At 41.8% G+C, this 21184-nt stretch overlaps 1 pseudogene; it reads left to right on the top strand.

Annotated features, from left to right (window-relative positions):
- The first annotated feature begins 27 nt into the window (after positions 1-27).
- Positions 28-7071, top strand: LOC117533913 (annotated as a pseudogene).
- The last annotated feature ends 14113 nt before the right edge of the window (positions 7072-21184 follow it).

Below are 21184 nucleotides of genomic sequence, written 5' to 3'. Positions count from 1 at the left end.
ATGAACTCACCTCAAAATAAGACGGAAGAAAAAAGTTGCTCCGCGCGTGTTTTCTACAGTTTTTCCTCCCTATTGTCGTTATTGTTTTTCCCCTCTTCTTGTGGAATGGTTTACATTTTTTCTGGGAACTTTGAGAGAAGGTGGTTTATGTCCGATTTTTAAGGTAAGACGAGACTCCTCTCTCCAAAATACCTACTTTTTACTACCTCAGAGGCAATAAACCGTTTCTGTAATTTTCTTGCACAACCAAAAGTGCTTTCGTTTTTAGTTAAGCTGATTTGTCTTTTACTTTCTATTTAACATTAACAAAAGCAACGTACATTTTGTAATCAAATGATGTCTATATGATTAACACATTAGGAGAAGTTATCCGTTTTTGATCATTTTTTTTAGAAACTCGAAAATGTGTATGCTTAAAAAAATATTTTTAGAGGATAACACTGAAGAACATTTTGATAGAACCTTACTCAGTCCACTCTAGTGAGACTTTCTCCCACTGACATCATTTGTTATACAAGCAAGTTTTCACCCTGCTGCATGTGATGTAGAGCCCTGCCTTTGGTGCACACCAATACATATCATCACAAAATAAGAATGTAATGCAATTATGTAAACTATATCTGAATATGCAGTGAAATTAAAGCAAGTGTTTTTCTCTGCAGGTATTTACCCAAACCTATCCCAACGCTGTAACTCCAGACTGTTGATGCACCATGGTGATCCTGACAGAGAGCAGCCAGGGGGCTCAGTCCAGCTCGGCCCAGGGAAGACCCCTGCAGGTCGGCTTCTACGAGATCATCCGCACGCTGGGGAAGGGAAACTTTGCCGTGGTGAAACTGGCCAGACATAAAGTCACCAAGACACAGGTCAGCATCTCTGCTATAATTATGTGGCTGTTTTTTTAAAGATGCATAACCTTTCAAATTATAATTTACAATTTATCTTTTCAGGTGGCCATTAAAATCATTGATAAGACCAGATTGAACCCCTCCAACCTGGAGAAAATATACCGAGAGGTGCAGATAATGAAGCTGCTTAACCACCCTCATATCATCAAACTCTACCAGGTGTGTATAATTGTTCATGTTTGTGCAGTGTTGTTCTATGCATGGCTGCAGCAGTAGTTGTTCAACCTGTATTACATCCTCAATGGCGAAGCTTGGTTGTGTGACGGCCCCAAGTGCAGAGAGCCAGTCTGAACACACGCATGCATCTGGGAGGGAAAATGCAATGGTGTGGAAAGCTTTGCAAAATATGGGCACATTGATTTCCCTCAGTTACAGTGTGGTTGTTATCATTGATATGTGGATGCAGCCGTGCCAAATAAGGAGAATTTGTTAACCAAGTGATATTGTACCGGCTCACTGCAGGACTTTGGTAGAAGAGATTGTAGAGATAGCGCTTCTGGTTAAAGCTTCGTCCACAGGTTTGGACATCGAGCCCAATTACCAGCCGTTAAAGTCCAGTGCAAAGTGTCAGCGCTTCACATGAACCCAATTAGCCTTCCTGCAATTCAATTGAAGACTTAGTGGAAATAATGACTATTTCTCCTCGGATGGCCTTTCTGGTGTTCTGGCTCGTGCCTGGCAAGAAAAGGCAAAACACACAATGCCCTTTCTTTTTTCTTCCTTTGGACTCATTCTGCCCTTTGTTAAACTCTGTGCTGTTTTGCTACTTTATGAGATTAGACCTACTTAATGTCTGATTTTAAGAAGCTAAGCAGTATTTACTGTGAAATCATGTCTCAAATCAAACAAGCTCCTGTCGAGACGGAGCAATTTGTCCATAAATCTATATCAGAAATGTAAATAATTTACAAAAATCACCTTGTTAACTGTTAACCGAGAAAAGGATATACCGATAATTGCATTAGATTGGATTATGATCAGGTCAGGGTAAAGGTGGCTCTCAAGTCTAACATGGATGACCTCTGTTTGTATCCTGCATGTGATGCATCCTCTTTAATCTGCGTGCCCCTTGTCTGAGGTGATGCGAGTCAGATGGTTGGTACTCGATGAAGGGAAGGAGGTGGTCTGAGACCTTTTGGCTGATAAATCAGCTGCTGCTTCTCTAACCGGTTTCATGAGAGTAACATTTCGTTTCCCCTCTCGAGTCGAGGATAATTTAAGCCTCTCCCTTTCTCTTTGTCTCCTCTGTTTGACCTTGTGTAAATGGCACATTCCTCTTATCCCCTTGAACAACACCCCACTACTGTGCGGCAGTACAACCTCTGCTGATCTCAAACACAAAAATCCATCCCTGTATTATCTGTAACTGCTTTTTCCTATTCAGGGGATGGCTCGAGCCAATCCCGTCACACTGGAGGAGCTGCCAGATAATCACTAAAGCGGCAATAATGTAGTCCCCTAATTGATTAGTCAATTGACAGAAAAAATGACCACGTTTTTGATAATCGATGGCGGAAATATGGAAATAATATGGAATTATCAATTATATCAGACTGAATTATGAGCAATATTTATAAAATGCTGCACAAGGCCTGTCAAATATGTGCATCTGATGGAATAAGGAGACCATTAAATGTTTTAGGTTAGAATATTTTGCAGCTTAAACAACCTTAAAGCTACTTTATGGAAAACAAAATGGAAAATATGAATGTTAAGGAGGTAATCTTCCTTCTGGGATAGCTTGAGGGTGCTTGACGTGCCGTGCCTGCTCTTCAGTGCTGTGACGTCAGCAGCACCTCAAGGTGACAGAGCCCCGGAGAGCTGCCCTATCGGACACAAAGACTGCCCCCCCCGCTTTGAGGAGCGGTGGATTGAATCCTTCTTCTCTTGGTTTTCTAAAGGGGCTGGTGGATGAAAAAGATTAAGCTGGAGTATTCAGTTTAATTTTGTGACATTTGATTCACAGCAGCTTTTCCCAGAAAGGGCTTTGTTATCTGACAACAAAAAAGTCTTTGTATTGCAACCTTTCTGCTCAGCTGCCCTGTTCCTGAGGGCTCTCCTGGGTGGGAGCTTTTTATGAGCTCAAGGAATGAATTGGGAATTGCGTCTTTCCGGCCTACATAGTGCAAGAGTGTATTGAGTGATTGCACTCATGGTGTTTTTGATACACTAGACTAGACGTACAGGTGAATACTGCCCCATGTGAATTTGTCTCTCAGTTTCCTGGAATTAAAGAGATAGGGGAGTAGTGTTGAAATACAACACTAGGACTGTTGCCAACTAGTGTCAGCCTCAGGAAGAACATCTCCAAACATTTGATCAGTCTATCTGTGCGAAAGATATGCATTTTCCACATTTCCCTTTTGGGTGTGTTTTTAACATAATTGATACAGGGAATAATGAGACGAGGAATTTGGTGGTTAGAACATTCTTATGCCAAGAGATGCCTGGAGCGGGCTAAACAGATGAATTTGGAACTGGTTTTACGTCATAGCCAGCTGCCAATGGCATAGTCAGTTAAAACTCTGTCCTGTTTCCTTTTGCTTAGGTCATGGAGACCAAAGACATGCTGTACATTGTGACAGAGTATGCGAAGAATGGAGAAATGTTTGGTGAGTTCAGCTTTCAATTTTTTAATATTTTACTTTTAAAATGAATATTGGCCAAATATGTTCTCCAATAGATAAAATAATATACATTTTCAAGTCAGAAACTTGGCATTGAATTAAAATATCCTCTCTCCCTACAGACCACCTGACGACAAATGGCCGCATGAGTGAAGATGAGGCGCGAAAGAAGTTTTGGCAGATTCTTACAGCCGTGGACTATTGCCATCAACACCATATTGTTCACCGTGACCTTAAAACCGAGAACCTGCTGCTGGATGCCAACATGAACATCAAAATAGCCGGTAGGTCTGGTAGTTTGTGACTTCGATTAGAAGGGTTAATTTGTTTTGATTAGAAAGCATGTTTTGAATCTAATATTATCTTTTCATACCACTGTCTGTCTCATGTGTGGGAAACTATATATTAAAGCTCATTATGATCTGGTCTTTCGACAATGATAAGGACATGTCACTGACAAATACACTGAAAGGCATCGTGCACTTTCAGCGCGATGAGCTCCTCATGTTGGAAACAGAGAAAACTGAGAAGTTTGAATAATAACAGTTTTGTGTATCTCTTTCTGTGTCTTACAGACTTTGGATTCGGAAACTTCTATAATGCAGGGGAGCCCCTGGCTACATGGTGTGGCAGCCCGCCTTATGCTGCCCCTGAAGTGTTTGAAGGGAAAGAGTATGAGGGGCCTCAGCTGGACATATGGGTAAGCTTATAGAAGTAATATATAGACAGCATTATTAATTCTAGCATTTTTTTCTTTCATATGCTTAAGTTCTCCGTTTTGCTATTTTCTATACAGAGCCTTGGTGTGGTGCTTTATGTTCTGGTCTGCGGCTCGCTTCCATTTGATGGACCCAGCCTTCCTGCACTGAGACAGAGAGTCACTGAGGGACGATTCAGAATCCCTTTCTTCATGTCTCAAGGTATAACGGCAACACAATCATAAAAAATACTGTCTAATCTTCCAAGTGTTGTGAATCCAAGACTCATTCCTTGTTTTCCATCCTCCAGACTGTGAAAACCTGATCCGTAAGATGCTGGTGGTGGACCCGTCCCGGAGGATCACCATGGCCCAGATCAAGCAGCACCGCTGGATGCTGGCAGACCCCACAGCCGCCCACCAGACCCTCAGCCACTCCCTGACAGAGTACAACTCCAACCTGGGGGACTACAGTGAACCAGTGCTGGGCATCATGAACACACTGGGCATCGACCGCCAAAAAACTATCGAGGTGAATTCAAGATTCAATTGTTACTATGTCGTCTCCAAAGAGATTTTACTCAACAAGGGCAGCAAGCCCGAACACAGACATATTGCTTTAACTCTAACAATAAAGATGAGAAGAGCTAAAGTAAGCTGTAAAGAGAGAAAGTGACAGATACAAGCTGGCATTAAGAGCCACAGAAGGATAACGGCAACACCACTAATCTGCTGTCTGTCCTCTTCCACAGTCTCTGCAGAGCAGCAGCTACAACCACTTTTCTGCTATCTACTACCTGCTGCTGGAGAGAGTGAGAGAGCACCGCAGCCAGCAGCTGAGCCGCCAGCAGACCTGGAGCCAGAGACCCAGGAGCACTTCCGACTCCCCCGGCCCAGAGGTGAGCACTCCAGCAATTTGATTGTCATACAACGTCAGATTAGAGAGGCTGACAAAAAGGACAGTGTACAGATCAAAAGTGCACTCTCTATGACTTGTCTACCTCCTGTAGCCCTCCATTTCATTGTGATGTAACCTGCCACTTTATACTTGGATTCTAAAACGTTGTGTGCCTTGTGCTTGTTTCTAGGCGATCATGGAGTCAGCTGAAAGCTTTACATCTACAGCATTTTCCATTCCTGCCCAAAGCACTGCTCCAGTGTACCCGGAGATGGAGTATGACCAAGCTGGATTGTTTCAGGTAAAAATTGATTAAACTTGACAGCCTTCTACTGTCGGCAGCTCAGTGTTAGGAGAGTTCGCCATTATCTTCTACTAACGGTCCCACTCTTTGTGTTTCAGCGTGTGGTGTTTCCAGTGGAGGCCAGCCTAAACCGACTGCTCTGGAACCGCTCCATTTCCCCCAACAGCCTGCTGGAGACCAGCATCAGTGAAGAGGTGCGACCCAGAGACCTGGAGGAAGAGGAGGCAACACAAACCTTTGCGCCTTTGCTCCCTCCCAGCACAACTTCCCGCAGACACACACTGGCTGAGGTGTCGGCCCGTTTCCACCAGTGCAACCCTCCATGTAAGTATGTTATACATAAACCATTAGTTTGAAAGGCTTCACTATACAGCACATTTTGATGCCCACTGTTGCATATCCAACGTTTTAATTGTTTTGCCTGTTGTGTTTCTGTAGGCATTGTGGTCTGTCCTTCCGATGGTGCCTCTTCTGACGGCTGTCTGAAGTCCTCGTCTAGTCCAGCCCACACTTTGCAGGATGCTATGGGGTGGGATGTCAACACTTCTGGCCCTCTCGTGCTGAAAGTGGAGCCCTGCTGCCTGCTGAGACCCCCTGACCCTCTCCTCCCACCTCCTGCCCCAGGCCCAGGGCAGCCTGCCCGCTGTCAGCTTCCAGGAGGGTCGCCGAGCCTCTGACACCTCCCTCACACAAGGTACAGTGCATTCATCCACTCTGATTCATCCATCTTTTTTTATAATGTGTCACTTTATGCGATCAAAGGAGCATTTTCAATAACTTTCCACTGTCTTTTCACAGGCCTCAAGCTTTCCGCAGCAGCTGAGGAAAAACACACGCACCAAAGGGCTTCTGGGATTGAATAGATCAAAGGTCTGACGAGGCAAGTCATTTCTTCCCCCCTCCTGTAACCGCGGCAGCCGAGGGTCTCTGGGTCCGGCGCTTCTGAACACCGCAGCCATGCTGGAGGAGGTGCTGCACCCAGCAAAGGTGAGAAACGTGAGCAATATTACTCAAGAGCACACTGTTGATGTTGATGTCTGAGGTGGCCAATCAGGTCAGACTTTACAGCCCTGATGTTAATAGTCTGATCTTCTGTCTCTATTTTTTCAGGATGCTACAGATCCAGATCCAACCTCAGCCTCTGGTCCAAGCTGCTCCCGATCGCATCTACCCAGAATCCCCTGCTGTTTCTCGTCCGGGCAGCAGTCACCCTCTCCTCCACCCGCTACAGTGTTTGCTTTCCTCGTCCATCTTTGACACCCCTACCCCCTCCGCCCTGCCTCCTCAGCAAACGTCAGTGGGTTTAACAGCACAGCCCGTGGAAACAGAGCTTAGAGACTTCCTTCCTCCGGCTGCTGCTCATCATCCTCCTCAGCCTGCTACGCCTCTTCTCTGTCCCCCTGGCCTCCGCTGCTTACCTCCTTGAGGCTCGTCTTGCCACATCAGCCAGGAAACCCCCCCTCCCTCCCACATCGGCCTCCAACAGCTGCCCCAGTCGACAACACAAGGCACCTTCCCCATCATGTCCAAGCCAGGGGCGTGGAGCACGGACTCGGCCTCCAGCACAGACCCGGACCAGCAGGACTCGTGTCTGTCCACACAGCAGCAAGCTCAGTAGCTGTGTGATGGTGAAGTAAAACGATCACGACCAGATATTTTTTTCTTTGTGGAAGATAAAGATTTGGAGCCGTAAAAAGAAAAAAAGCAGAAGTGAGGAAGAAGAAACAAAAGCAGATGCAAGCGACACATGTACACTTCATTTAACAACATGCGGTACACATGGGAAGAATGTGTATGTTGTGTATACTTTAATAGCATATAAGCTAAAGACTAAGCAATAATCAGACTCTGGACAAGGCCGCTAAACCCGTATCAGAGAGCAAGAGAAGCAATAATAGACTGAAAGGCAGCGCCCTGATGATAGTGTCACTTGAATGAAATGGAGTTGACGGTAGCTGATAAAGTTGCATCTCCCGTGCTTTGATGCGTGTTTTTCTGAGACGCGACCTTATGTTGAATACCGGAAGGCTCCCTCTTCCTTCTTGTTATAGACACTTTTGTGTCATTTCCTGTTCTCTATGTTTTTCAATTGACTGGACAGAAGACCAAACATTTTTTTTCCACTTTGTTCGCCTTTCTAAGAGACATCTCTCTGTAGCAGTGCAATTAACATGCAGTATAGATGTCTAAAGCTTCACTGAAGGAGTTCATTTGTATTGAAACTGTGATTTTTTTTTTTTTCTGTGCAAGATAATTATAGTTACGCAAATGCTGCTTTTACCTCAAGCCGCAAAAGACTGCTACATCCTCATCAGCCAAAAACTGAAGGACGATGGTGTCTCACTGATTGAGTAAAGCACAACAGGTACATTCCTTCAGCTTGGTAGCAACCCTACACATGTGGATACACTGATCCGTATTCCCTTGTTTGATAAAACACCTTCTCGTTAGAGCTTTTACTACCTCCACAGGCAACAAATTAGGAAACCTGTAAAAAGAATCCCTTAAGAAAATGGTGTCAATCCCAGTAATCAGAGGAAACAACATTTTCAAATGCACAGAACAAAGACTTGTGGGAATGTGCAATATTTCACATTGAAATACCAAGGAAGCATAAGGCGTTATATAGGATGGTCAAATGTACATTTGCCTGAGGTGTTTGTGTTCTTATTTGTAATGTATCCTCTTTGCTGTGCTAGCTAGCTGTCTAGAAAGGTACTATTTGTGTGACATAAAAACATGTTACTGTAGAAATTGAGAGAAAAGACTCAAGGCATTTCAAAATGTTGTTTCTTCTCACAGCATGCTTGTAGGTCTTTAACTGAAAGGAAGAATTTGGGTTTACTAAAGAGCCAAAGAGCACAAGAGATGAGTGATCTATCAAGATACACTACTGACTACTCACTTTGAATGCTGTCTCAAAAAAATTTAGCAAGGTGGTTAGCAAACTATTTCACATGATCTCCTTAGCTGTTGCCATGGGAACACTCTGGCAACCACCAAATCCCGAAGCTACAAGTGCTATCTATACCTATAGCTTACCATGGTGGTATTCATTTTTGTACTTTTCTAGAAATAGAAAAAAAAGTCAGGATATAGCAATACTATGTTGTGCTGGAAGCTGAACTTCACAACAGTTTAAGGCTGAACGAGATGTGTAATATTATAAGCTTATTAAGCCCTCTCATATCTGTGAAACAACTTGTAGAAGAGCAGTGTTTTTGCAAACCAAGTTCTGTTTTGGAAAAAGTGTTGATGTTTCTATAGAACAACTTTGGTTATTGCACTCACTACAAACACTTGTGGCCTTTGAACAAGCTCCTGATCTGAGGTCTTCATCTCCGATCATTACATTAAAGAAAGAAAGCTTAATGGCCCTTTTGAGACCTTCTCGGACCTCTCTCTCTTCTCTGTATCGGACCTTTGAACTTGCTGTGTAAATAGAAGCGAAAATTGCACTTTATTTATATTTTATTTCTCATGACGAAAACAATTCTTCACAACTATTGAAACACTAAGACTCTTGATGCAGTTATCTTTTTTGATAAAAAAAAATAAGATCCTATTTCCTGGTTTGTAACTTGATCGTGTGTGTGTGTGTGTGTGTGTGTGTGTGTGTGTGTGTGTGTGTGTGTGTGTGTGTGTGTGTGTGTGTGTGTGTGTGGTGTGTGTGTGTGTGTGTGTTGTGTGTTGGTGTGAGAGAGTGAGTGAGGAGAAGAGAGAATGTCAGTTCAAGAAAGATTGTGTATTTATGTGGCTATTTATTTAAATAAAGTTCCCTTCCTAAACTGTCTGTTGTCTGGATGTTATTCAATAACTTATATCTACGGTTAACCACGTCGGTCGATATTTCATTATGATAAAGGAATATGAGGAAACCACTAAAGCAAAGCAAGAGTAAGATATAGATGTACTTTATGGATCCCAAATTGGGAAATGTTTTTGTTACAGAGCTAAAAACAAGGCATTGCACATAATTAGAAATGAAAAAGAGTAAAAAATGAACAACTATAAAATATAAACATTTCAAAAATCGAAATAAAACAGGACTTGACTGTAACTATTTGACAATTAAAACACTATTGAAGGGCCATTTACAGCTAACAACAAAATAAAAGATAGGAATATTATTTACATTAAGTGAGGCGAAGGAATGCCATACTAAATTATATAAATGTAGAATTAACCTTTTCTTATTTTTAATTCTCACATGTGATTATCGTAGAGGCATTGTAGGCACAGCCTTATGCAAATCTAGATTTCTCGCACGATACTGAATAGCATGTGACAACAAAACCTTTTGCAATCCTTACATCTAATGATAGATATGCATACCTCTTAATACCTGTCTATAATACTAATAATCATCCTTAACAGTGACAACCGCTAATAATCAATCAATCAATGTTTATTTATATAGCCCAATATCACAAATGGTCACATTTGTCTCAGTGGACTTCAGTTTGTACAGAATATCAGTATGACAATACGACCACCTCTGTCCTTAGACCCTCACATCGTCACAAGGACAAAACTTTCCAGAGAAAACCACAGTTTAAAAGGGAAAAATGGAAGAAATAATAAGTCATAATTCTTGTGGGATAAAAACATTGTGTATTCCTAAATACTGTTTTTATCTTTATATATTTCGATAGCACTTGATATAAGTCTCCCTACTCCAGGGTTTATTACAGGAGCAGAATAACCAGTGTGTTTTCCGGACTAAAGACTTCTAATGACGCCTCACCCTCTTCCACCCACTGATGACGAGGCTCTCTGATAGGCAGTGGCGGAGCTGGGGGGTGGCTGGGAGTGGCCGTGGCCACCCCCCCAGCTGAATCCTGGCCACCCTATTGGCCACACCCAAACATGGGGCCCAAACAAGTTTTAGAACGTTAAAGGTCCCATGTCATGGCCATTTCCACTGAGTGTGGAACACAGTCCAATAAAGCAAAAACTGCACGTTTCAGGAGTGGCCTTTTATATGTGGCCGACCTAAGGGCACACCGTGTTCAATAAGTCATGCTGTCATGATCAGCATCTTGATATGCCACACCTGTGAGGTGGGATGGAATTATCCTCGGCAAAGCAGAAGGTGCTCACGTATCACACAGATTTTTTCCGATTTCTGAACAATATTTGAGAGAAATGGTTATTTTGTGTATATAGGAAAATGTAGTGTATAAACACATTTCCTACCCTAATAGCATTGATGAGGCTGAACAAAAGGACCTGTTGACTATGATAAGTTAATCTTTTAAAAAAAGCAAAAACATTTACTGACTTTTTGGATAGCTTAAAGTAATGTTTGGTAAAATTACAACCGGGGGGCCTTACAGGGTTAAGGGCTATTGTTTATTGTTATTGTGCTTTAAGATGTTATTCTTACCATAATTGATTTAAAAACTCTTATTTAAAGTGATGTTGTGTGTCTCTGTATTCCTGATGATACACTGAGAGAAAATGAGCTCATAGGGCTGCTGATCCCAAAAGCTAAACATCTGTATATTGCATTACATTTCTATAATGTAACCTTTGTTGATACTTTGCCTGTGGGGATAATGAAAAAAATAGTTAGATATACTGAATATTATGTTGAGTCTATTCCACCACTATCATCCCAAATATGTAGAGGTGTGTTGTAGGTGCCTTAAATAACCCCTATATTTTCTAGTGAGATGTATTTTAATGTTCATATAATAGTGATTTCAATGCCATCCCAGGCAAAATGATCACTGGTTCCATCCTGGCCACCCCACTGAAAATGTCCTGGCTCCGCCACTCCTCTGATGATGCACTCGCTGGCACCCTATGATTATCTTGTGATGCAGAGTGATGATGCATTGCACCCCCATGACCCTCCTGCTGGCCGCTTATTCATCAAACTGAGAATGGACAGGTGTTTGACGTCTAACAGGAAAGGCCATGTGAGAATGGAGTGACGCAACAGCAAAATGAGAAGGCAGACCATCCAAGTGAGCTCTGCTGCTCTACTCTGGCTGCGTGCTCGTTATCTCCACTTAGTCAAGAGAAAGAAAATAAGCTCCGATTTAACTCCTGTAGGAGAACTGCATTTTCCAGACTTAATGATTTGTTGCTTGTTTCATGTACATATTTACGCTGTCTGACACATACATGTTTACACCCTATTTATACATGTAACGAATACTGTGACATTTGGCATATGACCCTTGAGGAGTTGCTTGTGGGAATGAGCGTAAAAGGAATGCCATGCATTTAAAAAACAGACGTCACAAAGTCATCTGTCATCAGCTGATGCCTGCTGCAGACGTGAACCTTGCATGAGCTATTAAGCTTTTCGTAACAAGCTACAGCACACTGTGACCATCTGACTTGTTAATGTATGTTCTTTTTCAGAATCAGAATCAGAAACAGATTTAGAGCCAAGTAGGTTAACACATACGAGGAATTTGCCTTGGTGTAAATGGTGCCCACATAAACACAGTTAGAGTAGAACATTTAAACTATTATGCGTTAAGATATAGAAACTTATTTAATAATGATAATGGGTTTCATTTATAAAGCATTTCATACTTTACTTCAAATCCCGAAGTGCTACAAGCAGTGAGCATGAACAGTATAAACACAGCACACAACATGGTAGAATGAAAAGCAATACAAAACAAACAATGCAAATAAAATAAAAGGTCTAGGGAAAGGCTCTATTGAATAGGTGGGTTTTGAGGCCTTTTTAAAAAGCCTCCACGGTCTGTGGTGCTCTTATGTGGTCGGGGAGAGCATTCCACAGACTGGGAGCAGCCGAGCAGAAGGCCCGGTCTCCCATAGTACGCAGCTTAGTCCTGGGGGGTCTGAGGAGGTTGGAGCTGCTGGAGTGGGTGGTCCGCAAGGAGGTATGGGGGGTGAGGAGTTCCTTGAGGTAGGGAGGGGCAGTTCCATGGATACACTGGTGGGTGAGGACGGAGACCTTGAATTCAATCCTCAGTTCCACGGGTAGCCAGTGTAGTGCTTTAAGGATGGGGGTGATGTGTTCATATTTGCTTAGTACTTTTTTATCATATTGTTTATTATATTATAACTTAGTACTTTTTAACGCATAAGATATTCAACACTAAGCTGTCTGTGGCTCTTTCCTGCTTCAACGCTGCAAATTTCCCCTCTGTGGGACTAATAAAGGTATTCTGATTCTGATAACGGGACGAATTTGTACAAAGGGGCACACAGCAATGTAGTGCCGACTTTCTTACACGCTGGAAGGCCAATCGCTTTTCTTTACCCGAAATCCGCTCATTCTTGCTCTCGGTGTGACATAACAAACTGTCAAACTGTCAAGCTGTCAAAACTCTGTACTCAAACCGGAAGTACTCAGCCGCACACCCAGCCGCCGGATAGGGTGCACACTTTCTGCGAGGTAAGCGCAGCAGGGTGTGCTCTGTCAGCCACAGCCCAGATTTCTCCTCGGTTACAACCGGGTTAAAGGAGAATGTGGGGCAGCAGCTGCTGACCAGAAAAGCCGGTCAGGTGCAGTAGAGTGGAATGTTGTTGTTGGATGACAGTTGGATACATCAGGGCTCCACCCACTGTACCCATATAGTTCAGTAGAGGGCGGAACCTGTGAGAGATATAACGTTGGGTTACGTATTGTAACCCTTGTTATATTAGCACAGGCGGAGCCCTCTAATCAGGGCACTGTCTGTCCTATTCCGCTCGCTGAAGAGAGGTGTAGGATGATAGTCAGGAGGCGAGGCCTCCTTTTATACGGTGTGATGCGCGCGCATTCAGGTAGGCCCGCCCAAGGACGGCTACGTCTATAGAAGTCTCAGTGGGAGAATGCTCGCAGGGTAAGGTAGTACCCATAGAGTCCAGTAGAGGGCTCCGCCTGTGCTACTATAATAAGGGTTACAATACGTAACCCAACGTTACATCAGGCTTAGGAGACACACACTATTTGTGAGTTTTTTTCTGGAGATGGGTGCTCAACAAAAAAAAATCAGCTTCATCCACACTAAATAAACTTCTACAAATTGGTAAAGAGAAGAAAATCCAATCCAGAAAGTGGAATTTACAAAGCATTTGGGGATTTTGACAAGAGTATTACGCACGCAAGTGTGACTTCGATGGACCTTTCTCACCCTCTGTACTCCCCAACCACTCATCATCACATGCACCCACACGTACAGAAAGTAAAAAGAATCCAAGGTTCCACGCAAAGAACGCTCGCCATAAAACATTCAGAGAGTTTTGAATAAGTAACTTAGGTTATCAAAAGTTAAAGTGCATTGAGCACAGAGGTTTTTCCCGAATGTATTTGTGTCCACAAAAGCAGAAGACAGAGAAGATTGGGGGGGAAGCAACGGCTGGGGAGAAATACTGTAACAAACTTCCCACCTCAATGAGAATCTATAAACGAGAGGGGAAGTTAATGTCTGATGACAAAAGGGAAATTCTGACTCATGAGAACAATTATATTCCATTAGCCCGGGGAACAGTTGCATAAAAACGTTGTTGTGGGACAGATACTGTACACATAAACCCACTGACCTGAAGTACAGCACATAGAAAACACTCAATATTTCAGGAAGCCTCTGCATGGCTTTTGGATTCCTCCCCTTTATGTGAGATTAGCACCCTCCTCTTTGTGCGAACGTGAGTGAGACACTGTACACATGCGTCACTGCCAATAATCAGGACGAGTATGAATACCAGAGGATATGTGGAACTTTAGAGGTTTAGAGTTAAGTAAATAAACAACTATCGGAAGTGCTCGACAACAGAGTTTGTTGCTACATCAGTTACTTCTTGGGACGAGCAGCAGCCAAAGGAAGCCTAGATGTTTTTTTATTTTAAAAATAACCTGCCCAAGACTATCAACAGAAAATTTTGAGGACAATATATCATAGTACTGAGACAACTCTGATTTAGAGCTAGAACTGATTAAGTGCTATCATTAGGCTATAGTGTCCATAAACATGTTTTTTGGAAACATTTTCAGGAATCGTTTGGGAACAATCTAACTTTAATCAACTTAAAAGGAGCAACAAATAGATGTTGTCGTGTACATTTCCCCGTTGCGAGACAATAAAGGATTCTGATTCTGATGTTAATTTTATATTTACAGAAGGGTTTTGTCTAAACCGGTAACAGGGGCCCTGCGCCCTCATACCAAGATGCTGGGTGAAGTGATGATAGAAAACAATGTTTTTGCTCGTCAAAAAGTATAATAATTACTCCAAAAAAGTGAAAATCTTGTCAAATATCGTCAGACGGCATGGACAGCTTTGTTTTTACGGAGCTCCGAAGTTGCGTTGTTGTTTATGTCCGCGGCTCCATCTTGTATAGGGCGTCATGTTCTCGCAATAATTGATATCACAAGATCAGCGCCACAGTATTGCCCTCATACTATATTTTTCTAGAAAACCACAGTACAGCATCCACTGAACCAAAGTGATTACAGGTTTGAAAGACATATTTACTGACCTTGCTTTACTATTCTGTCAAGTAGATAATATGTGCTATACTTATGGCCACTTAAGCTCATTCACTGGTAAATATCTTGACTTTAAATGAGTTTCCCTAAACCAGTTCAAGTGTCTAAGAAGATAAATGTTGTTGACGGATTAAAGCCCTTGGGAGACAATCTGTAAAATTAAAACTGACTTGACCTGAGCTCATGGGACTTCTGGAGGGAGGAGGAATAAACAAAAGCGTGGAAAGAACTCTCTAGTTTGTTTTTGTCAACAGCCTGCACATGATATTAATCACATGGCACTGCCGAGGAAATACAAGTTTTTTAGATTACTCTTCTGCACTTTTTGTCATTTGTTAACTCTTCAAACTAAAGCATTGGGAGACTTGTTTATTTACTTCGTCAGATGTTTGTGGGCACCTTTGTGGTGATATTGTACACTTGGGGAATTTTAACCATGCTTAGTCGATGATGACCGCCCAAGTAGATTTGGATTTTTGGGAAGCATGAGTGTCCCATTGGGTGGAGGCGGTGCAGTTAAGCCTGACCTTTAGATCCACACATCCATACCAATTATGACACAGCTAAGGACTGTAGCTGGGGAGCATCACAGCGTTGGAGCTAAAACAAAAGCATTAGTAGTTACTAGTGTTAACTGTAGCTGTCTGACCAAGAAGCCACCAAGCTTACAGGTGACCAGCACTAAGGTCTCAAATTTCCTACACTGCACATCTAAGATTTAATTAAACTAGCTTCCAACCAAACTCTGAAACTGTATCTGTTCAATTAATTAATACTGTTTACATATTATGGGAAGAATACTAACCACATTTAGTTTCGAAATTACGCAATGGAATGGTGTAATTGGAAAAATGTTATAGTTGGCTTATAAGAAAACCATCCCGTTCCTCCGACCTCCCTCTAAATTTGCAGGAATAAGTATTAAGAAAACCATCTTGCTGTCCTCAACTGTAGCTTTGGCCCTGGTGGTTGGTAGGCCTAACTGAATTTGTTAGGCATAGTATGAATGTATATTTGTCACGAACTTGGAAACACAAGGTAAAAGGACTCAAATGGACAGAGGTAAAGTATGAGTACAATACTTTATCCAAATAGGTTTACAAAACTGACAAAATTATCGACACTATCGAGGTCAAAAAAGGCACAAATAAATCGCTCACTTAGTGAGGAACAAAACTTACAAAGTAATTCAGGAGCATGAATCAGGCTTGAGATAAGATAAGTGATCACTGGTAAGCAGACTACTGACATGGAGACAGGACAAGACGAACTGACACAAGACAAGACAAGGCTGGGGAATTTAAACAAAAGGTAACTGGCACAGGTGAAAACAATCAGGGGCGTGGCTGACGCTGATGAGAGCAGGAGACACACACAAGGAAGGCTTCTCAATTCGCTAATTTCCTTCTTTTTTTTTCTCCCCTCCTCGACTCCTATCCTCGTGTTTTAGTCCCGCCCACAGGAGATGCGAGCGACGGAGTCGAGGAGGGGAACGGAGGAGAGAGAAGGGGAAGCAGCAGGCGGTTAGAGAAATGAGAACTCATCTCCTCTGAGCGGTCATTTTAAAGAGATGTCCATTAACGATGACAGGAGGCACAGCAGCCCTCTGTCTGATGGACAGATGTGTTCATGATGACTTATATATTTGCTTTGATTCATTGACAGTGCGGTATAATGAGACAATAACAGGCTACATGTATTTATATAAATATATGCAATTTCAGAATCAAACAAGTAACACGTAACACAATCAGAGACTGGATATATCGCCCTTCCCAGCCCCCCCCCAAACACAAAACTTCACAGACATGTTTTGTATAGGTATGGTCTTACTACAATATATGTTTCCAATATAGCACAATAGGTCCACTTTAAGTAAAGTAGCAATACAAGTATACATTTAAAGATATAAGAACGTGTGGGGTAGAATGATACCTTTAAGAGAGTTATATGATTGTGTAGTATATCATATTTCTAAAATATTATCACCGATGCTTTAACACAATATAACAACCTAGTGAAGGTGGAGCGCATTGTAACTACTTTATATATTGTTTAGTTTGACCTCTAGCAGAGTATCCTATTATAGAATTTGACCACATTTTGTTGAGGTAAAAAGTCCAATATGTATCTTAAAGAAATATACATTGTACTTAGGTTTAGTGCTTGATTAAATGTAAGTTGCTTCCCACCACTTCAGATTGTGTAGAATTCTGTTTCAGTGTTAAAGCAGGTATGTACAGCAGTGGGGCTTGAAAAATATATAGTACAACAAAAGTGTCACCAGCTCATTACGCTTGAATCAGTAACCTAAAACTCACTCCTTATCCTCTTAAGAAGATATGGACTAATATGTGAAGTTGTGTGAATTGACTGTTTATGTTCTCATCAAAAATGCAATCATTAGAAAGGAGCTACCATGTCATATACAAGGCCTACAAGACCAAAACACCAATGAGTAATTGGCCTCACTGTGACGCTCCATTCATAGCATCAATGCTCCACATACCACAGACACTGCATATTAGGTTAATATGCTGCCAATGTTCCCCCGAAGTGAGGACAACACCCAGGACTTCTGATTTGGAGGCTCATACATCACCAGGACTGGTGTGGCTTTACAGTAGAGAGAGATTAAAGGGAGGTGCATAACAGAGAGACACACACACACACACACACACACACACACACACACACACACAGTGTCAGCTGTGAGAGCTATGACGCACTTTGGGCTCTGTTGATATTGTACAGCAGGCTTTGGCGTCTGTGTGAGCATTCCATTACAGGCATTACATTCCATCACTCTCATGCTTAGTTCACAGAGCAGCTGTGTGTGTCTGTGTGCGTGCGCGTGTGTGTCTGTGTGTACGTGCTCGGATGTGTACGTGCTGAATTGGACTCTTAACCTTTGTCTACAACAAAAAAACAGCACTGAACAACAATTCATAAGAAACAAATAAGGTCTGGAGCCAATTGTGAGAACAGTGCAGAAAGACATGAGTGGTAGAGTATTAGGGTAGGTAAAAAATAAATATGGGGCCAGGGGAGGGAGATAACATTCAGAGGAATTACATTTCCCTGGAAATACAGAGTAAAATATTTCTAAGGAAAAAGGCCTACAGTGGATAATAATAATAATAATAATAATAATAATAATAATAATAATAATACATGAGACTTGTATAGCGCTTTTCAGGAAACTCAAAGACGCTTGGATGACCTAATCAGATTATTTCTAAAATCAGATTTAGCAATAACGAAACACTTTTAGCCCAGAACATTTAACATTTAGGAGACTTTGCTTTCAATTGACAATTATCATTGTTCAAGAGAAACAACCTACTGCTTTGATAAAGTGTATATATTCAACTTTCAAACACTTGAACAAACTTTAAATTAATTTAGCTCCCAAAGTCTACGGCAGCTGCTACTGAAAATGACAGTATGGATATACATAACTCAATAAATGCAATGTTCCATTTCATGAACTCCTTTTGTTGACAAAACTGTTCAACATTACCAGCCTCATCCTTGAACTCCATGTGCTCTCTTTTCTGTAAAAGTGGAGATGGGATGGATGCAGAGGTGTGGACTCGAGTCACATGACTTGGACTCGAGTCAGACTCGAGTCACACATTTTATGACTTGAGACTCGACTTGACAACATCACAAAAGACTTGCGACTCGACTTGGACTTGAACACCAATGACTCGGGACTTGACTTGGACTTGAGCCTTCTGACTTGAGGTGACTTGCTACTTAATTCAGAGGTCTCCAACACGCCGATCGCGAGCTGCCGCTAGAAGAGCAGACTCCCGTCGGGGAAAGCAGAATCTTCAGCCGCTCCTACTCTTGCTGAGAATCCTTGCAGGCAGGGGCGGGGTCTTTATTTAGCTGGCCCACCATGCGACCAATCATATGCGAGGACACACTAGGATCATACCATTATGTGAAAGAAGGGTGGGGGGCACAGCATGTGTAGTGGTACAGGTCAGCTGCACAGAGCGACGGGAAGATGGGGAGCCGGATTTAAATGTAAGAGCGTCGGAAAAAAGTCAAGAAATGAGCGAAAACCGAAAAAAGAAGCAGCATCTGGCTGCTTTTCAATGATATTAGAGAAAGCAAAGCTGAGTGCAGGATTTGTAAAATGAAAATAACCTTCAGAGCAGGGTTCTTTTTTGGTAACCACTCAGGATTTATTGTCAGAGGTGGGAGAAGTTCAGACAATTAAAAAAAGTTACAATCAGGGTTCCCGCGGGGTCTTAACAAGTCTTAAAAAGTCTTAAATTTGATAATCAGAATTTAAGGCCTTAAAAAGGTCTTAAATATGATTCAGAAGGTCTTAAAAATTATCGGATTTGAAAGGTACTTCTATGTTGCGATAGCGTCTAAATGTGTTTTGGGGGAAATGTCCGGGCTGCAAAGTAACCAGCACGGTAATAGCCTTTCAGTTCCCCCCAACAATTTGTATTGAATTAAATCAACATGGAACCAGTGATCACTAACTTTGTTTCCCCCGGCCCCTTATTGGAGAACACCCAGCTAGTAACCTAGCAACCATGCTTCAGCTCATGTAGCCTATCTTCGAATCTACTTACAAATAAATATGGGTAAGTGTAAGTTCAACCGTATTTGGTTGGAAAACATCTAGTGCTTGGTTGAAACCAGTGGAGGGAACGTGTTTGAAGCCCGCTGCACCTTTTGCAAAATAAATTAGTGTTTGTTTTGCTAATGTAGCGTTAGCTAGTGCAGCAGCAGCTAATGCAGCAGCTCCCGCAACAACACCGGGGGACCTCCGGGCGAAGTTTGGGGTCTACGTCAACCCTAAAAGCGGAGGTGCTGTAGACGCTAATTACCGTAGCTAAACACCAATCATACAACAGCAACGATGAAATAGTGTAGCTAAGGCAGCAGAGCTCTGAATATAGCTCTTGTCACTCTCTCAGACACACACACACACACACACACCACACACACACACACACACACACACACACACACACACACACACACACACACACACACACACACACACACACACACACACACACACACACACACACACACACACACACACACACACTATGGCTGCTCGATTATGGCAATAATCAAGATTATGTTGGTCAATAATTAATATCACGATTATTAAATATGATTATTCATTGACTTTGAAAACATCCATTTATTGAACTTTAAAACAAATAATAATTTGAACAGTATCTTTTTAACTGTTGATTACCCTGAACGTATAATTCAACTGAAAAACCAATACAAAAATTAATTAAATAAATGATACATTACTAAAAAATTCATTAGATCAAATATGTTGTAGTGCACTGTCACAACCTAGCAAAGCAAAATAATCGTTTTTTCCGATTATGTTGTTTTCGTAATTGTGGCAGGCTAAAATCGTAATTGCGATTAAAATATGATTAATTGCACAGCCCTAACACACACACACACACACACACACACACACACACACTCAAGCACACACAGACGCACACACATACACACTTTTTGTCTAACACGCTAACACAGTTCTGTACTGTTACGCTGTTGTGTTCAGTCATTGTTCTTGTGTTCAGTCATTGTTCTTATGTTGAACATGAATACATTTACTTTGTAGGTGATTATGGGACGTATTTCTTCTTTATATACATTTTCCTTCATACTTTATTGCCGTGAAATAGGTCTTAAATTCTATTCAAAGTGGTCTTAAAAAGGTGTTAAAAAGTCTTAAATTTGAGTTGGCGAAACCTGCAGGAACCCTGTACAATAAAAAGTCCTGCATTCAAAATGTTACAAGTAAAAGTATAAGTATTAGCATAAAAATATACTTAAAGTACCACCTGCAGAGGGATCTAGATGCAGGTGTTCTTTTCCCCATAGAGTCCGCCTCGCTGCACATTATCCCTTGCATAAAGATAGATTGTGGGTCCCTTACAACATGTTGTACACAGTGGAAATAAACATTCTGGTTGACTCAACATCAGGGATCTTATACATTAAACTCCTTCTGAATCAAACCGTCACGGTAGCCTTACCTTACTGATCCCTCTTAAATTAGAAAAACACACGTTACTTTACCAGCAGAGAGAAAATGGATTATTAAATTATTAATGTGACTAATAAAGAGCAATTTGATTATTAAGTATTATTCTGTTGATCGATGTCATTACATTTGGTGAAAAACACATAATGACTTGTTTATGACTCGTTTTGTCAAAGTTTAGGACTTGACTTGAACTTGCCCATCCTGACTTAAGACTTGACTTGGA

The sequence above is a fragment of the Gymnodraco acuticeps genome, unplaced genomic scaffold, assembly GCF_902827175.1.
Source record: "Gymnodraco acuticeps unplaced genomic scaffold, fGymAcu1.1, whole genome shotgun sequence".
Classification (NCBI taxonomy): Eukaryota; Metazoa; Chordata; class Actinopteri; order Perciformes; family Bathydraconidae; genus Gymnodraco; species Gymnodraco acuticeps.
Note: the sequence above shows the minus strand (reverse complement) of the source record. Positions and strands in the feature narration are given on the sequence as shown.